Raw genomic sequence first — 4,346 nt, 5'->3', positions numbered from 1 at the left:
CCCTCTCATTCTTTCTCCCATTACACCATTGAATGGAAAGAGATAGAAATGGCCGTCTGCCACTGTCCCTCTCTCTCTATCGACCATTTTGACACACGTATCGCGCAGTCTATTCTCTATAGCCCTGTTCTTTTTGACTGAACTTTTCCACCAGTTCATCTTTCTTCCTCTTCTTTCCTGCTGGAGAAAAAAGGAAAAAGATGAATTGGTGCCAAGGTTCAGCCAAAAAGAATACTTTGGTCCGCATCAACTTGATACGCGTACTAATCGATTTAACGGTGTAAAGGGGGTCAATAGCGTATTCGATTTACTGAGAGTGATGTCCCATGCAGCGGATCGTGCGTAAGCGGATTCACGTATCGCCAATCACAGAAACATTCTCTTAGATATGCTTGCGAAATTTGCAAACAGATCTAAGAGAATGATTCTGTGATTGCCGATACGTGAATCCGCTTACGCACGATCCGCTGCATGGAACATCACCTTGACTCGACCAGACTCCGAATCAACAGTCTGTTCTTTTTAGCTGCATTTCGTGTATAATTTAACTCTTCTTTTGCAGCTAAACAGAACAGACCATTGACTCGGAGTCGGGTCGAGTCAGTAAATCGAATACGCTATGAGTTAAGTTATATTGGGTATGGGAATAAGTTTCCGCCCATTGTAGAAATTGTTATGTCCACTCAGCGTTACGTTCGTTGGAAACTTAGCCATACATTTTTCTTTCCAAATAAGCACTCTGATTGGTACTCTGAGACACGACGTAACGTCGCTTCCATATGAAGCGACCTCGGGTTATTGCGCGGAGAATTCGCCTTAAGGCGGCGCCGCTCTTCCCGTTGCGCAAGAGCATACAGAGTGGGGGCATGGGACGCCTAATCCTTTGGGACTATGGTCTCCCACGCTCTCTCTGTTTCTGGACTCGAGTATGTAAAGACCTAAGTATGTTGACGGCTCCCGCTGAGCCATTCATTTTTCTAAGATTCATAATCCGACTTATCCCTCAACATTTCCTTTAAATTTTCCTCTCAGGGTCCCATTAACGCCCTGTATACTTCGTGCAAGCATCCTGCATGTACTAATCCTTATATTTTCTTTGTGTTTAGCGTATTGTATTAGCGTATTATATTAATCATATTCGTGTTTAAAGGCCCGTCTACAATACACGGAGTAAGAAGTAAGAGTAAGAAATTGACCAATCACAGTCGAATGTGAGAAGAATAATCGACTGTGATCGATCAATTTCTTACTCTTACTTCTTACTCCGTGTATTGTAGACGGGCCTTAAGGCATCGACATCTAGAATGGACCGCTGATGGCAATGGTGGGGGTAGAAAGACGATTAGAGTGAGGCAGGAATAATAAGATCGTTCTTTCTCTGTTTACTGAAGTCTGATTGTTGTTAATCCAACAACCAATCAGGCTAGTTAGAAACAACAGTAAACAGAGAAAGAACGATCTTATTATTCCTGCCTCTCACTCTAATCGTCTTTCTACCCCCACCATTGCCATCAGCGGTCCATTCTAGAAGTTTGTTCGCGTCGCTCCAATATGCTCCTGTTCATTCCAATGTGCTCCATTACGTTCGCGTCACCGGAACCAATATGGCGATTAGATGTTTGCGTCACATTAGAGCATACTCCATGGATCAATTAAGAGCATGCTCTATTTGCTTCACCTCAGAAGGTGGTGCGGTTGGGACATGTTACGCACGCATGCGTAATGATTGAGAATGTGTAGTGTTGAGAGAAGTATTTCATGGTTCTTACAGATATCTTAACCTATGTTCTGTAGTCAACTTTAACGAGAGTGGCGCTCAATTTAAGGTAAAGGTGCAATCTACGATGTTCACCTCAAAAATCGATAAAATTATACTCATTCGACGTGTTTTTGCATGAAACGAAAGAATCTGGTAGGTAAAAGTGTCGCTCTGCCCCGCGAACCGAGATATTAAGCGTTAAAGTTGTCGACTATGGAGGTTAGAAAATCTGTCATACCGACGTTACGTAGCAACTGAAACATGCTCTGTGGTCACATGCGCATGCGTTGTACGTACTTTTCGGTAAGAGCGCACGAAATTTAAAGTCATAATCCATTAAATTAATAACCATTAATAACCCATGTGGACAGTGGGGTGTATAGACAGTAATGCTTGGGTTCGGGCGGCTACGCCGCCCGAACGAAATTTAAATATAACATCACAACCGCTTGGGGCCTAACCGCCTAGAAGTTACAGCTGAGACAGTGTCTGCTTGGAATATTTCTAACCCATGATGACAGTGGGGTGTGAGAACAGTCTTTTTAACTAGACAGTAAAAAGACCGCATTCTTCATGGGTTAGAAATATTACAAGCAGACACTGTCTCAGCTGTAACTTCTAGGCGGTTAGGCCCCAAGCGGTTGTGATGTTATATTTAAATTTCGTTCGGGCGGCGTAGCCGCCCGAACCCAAGCATTAGGGCCTGAGCACAATAGAGGAACAGGAATTAGATATTAAGATTTTAACTTATCAGAAACTGATTACATCGGAATACACGGTTTCTGATAGGTTGAAATCTTAATATCTAATTCTTGTTCCTCTATTGTGCGCAGGCCCTTACTGTGGCCATACAGTAATGCCACGCATGCGCGTGTGGCCATACAGTATGAAAATGTGACCGCAGCGCATGCTCATATCGCAGTGTTGCGTGACCATGACGGATTTTCTAACCTGAATAATCATGAACTTTAACGCTTAATATCTCGGTTCGCGGGGCAGAGCGACACTTTTACCTGCCAGATTCTTTCGTTTCATGCAAAAACGCGTCGAATGAGTATAATTTTATCGATTTTTGAGGTGAACACCGTAGATTGCACCTTTACCCAATTTAATGATTAATCTCGGTCCATGAGGCAGAGCAACGCTTTTTTTCTGGAGGACGTTTGTCCCAACTTCTCCTAAATCCGTTCGTGTCACCGAGCGTTGGGGCACATGAATCCAACTGCTCCAACCGCCATCCTACCGGTGATCCAAGTGCTCTCTGGGTTAATTTGGAGTAAGCGACGCGAACAAACCTTAGATGTCGATGGTTTAAGGTAATTCTTAACCACGTGTTACCCAACTCGCATCTCTCCAAATTTAATATCTCGGATTTCAACCGAACATTTTCGCGACTTGTAATAATTTTATAGAAATAATCGTGCTAATCTATTGTGCAACCCATCGTTGGTTAATAAACATATGTAATACGTGTTATTGAAATCCAGAAGAGTTATTTCGCGCTTCCTTCCCCCCTTGCTACTCCCAACATCCTCTGTCCCTTATTCCAATTACCGGGAGTGAATAAAACGCAAGATAACCGCCAAGCTGCCGCACGAGAGGAAGACTGAGTTCCACCCACTGCCGAAGACCCCAGTGATTGCTGCATTGCATTGCCATTCGCGCCTCCCTACGCAGATGTTACGTCCGCTCAACATTGGAATTCATTGAAAATCTGGCCATATATTTTTCTTTCTTCTGATTGGTACTCCGAGACTCGACGTAACGCCGCTTCCACATGTAGTGATCTCGGGTCATCACGCAGAGAATTCGCCTTAAGGTGGCGCCGCTCTTCCCGTTGCGCAAGAGCAAGCAGAGTGGGGGTGTGGGAGCTTAATCCTTTGGGACCTTGGTATCCCACGCTCTCTCTGCTCCCGAACTCAAGTGCGAAAGGACCTAGGTGTTGACGGCTCCCGCTGAGCCATTCACGTTTTTAAATTCAAGACTGGTAATCCGACTCAATCCCTCTGCATCCACATCAAAATCCTCTCATCGAGTCTTTTAAACACCTTTGTAATTCTCGCGCGAATATTTAATATACTCTAAAGCGTATATCTTTACTTTAACTTTTACATGACTACTATATTTTCCTATATAGGATTTCACGTAATTATTACTTTGCATTTAGCTCTTAAATAATCATTGTATTTTTATACTAGACCTTGCGTAATTACTATATTAGCTCTTAAATAATCTTTGTATTTTTATATCTTTTGCGTAACCATTATACTCTCGTATTAACTAATAAAGTGCAAGTAAGCACGTGCCACAACTTCTAGAGAATCATTTTATGCTTCCTCCACTACTTCCAATATTTCCGTCCTTTATCTTTATTACCGGGAGTGAATAACACGTGAAGAAACCACAAGCTGCTGCACGAGAGGAGGACCAGATTCCACCCACTACCGAGGACTCCAGTGATCGCCGCATTACCATTTGCGCCTCCTTGCGCAGGTAAGAGATTTGTGATTCCACGTGGCTGTCTCAGTGTGGCGCCATTCTCGTTACCGCGGCGTCACTCCATCGCGTTACCACGTGGCGCGTCATC

The 4,346-nt window shown here is 43.6% G+C and overlaps 1 long non-coding RNA gene across 1 annotated transcript in view; it reads right to left on the bottom strand.

Moving 5' to 3' along the window:
- The window catches only part of LOC108761072 (uncharacterized), a 13,002-nt gene that overhangs the window by 1,448 nt on the left and 7,208 nt on the right, over positions 1-4,346 (bottom strand). The window contains exon 2 of the long non-coding RNA XR_001940112.1: positions 3,289-3,291. This is a non-coding gene — a long non-coding RNA (uncharacterized LOC108761072). The remainder of the gene's footprint in view (positions 1-3,288; positions 3,292-4,346) is intronic.

This window comes from Trachymyrmex cornetzi, unplaced genomic scaffold (assembly GCF_001594075.2).
Source record: "Trachymyrmex cornetzi isolate Tcor2-1 unplaced genomic scaffold, Tcor1.1 scaffold238, whole genome shotgun sequence".
In the NCBI taxonomy this organism is placed as follows: domain Eukaryota; kingdom Metazoa; phylum Arthropoda; class Insecta; order Hymenoptera; family Formicidae; genus Trachymyrmex; species Trachymyrmex cornetzi.
The sequence above is the reverse complement of the archived record's forward strand: the minus strand, read 5'-3'. Positions and strand labels throughout refer to the sequence as shown.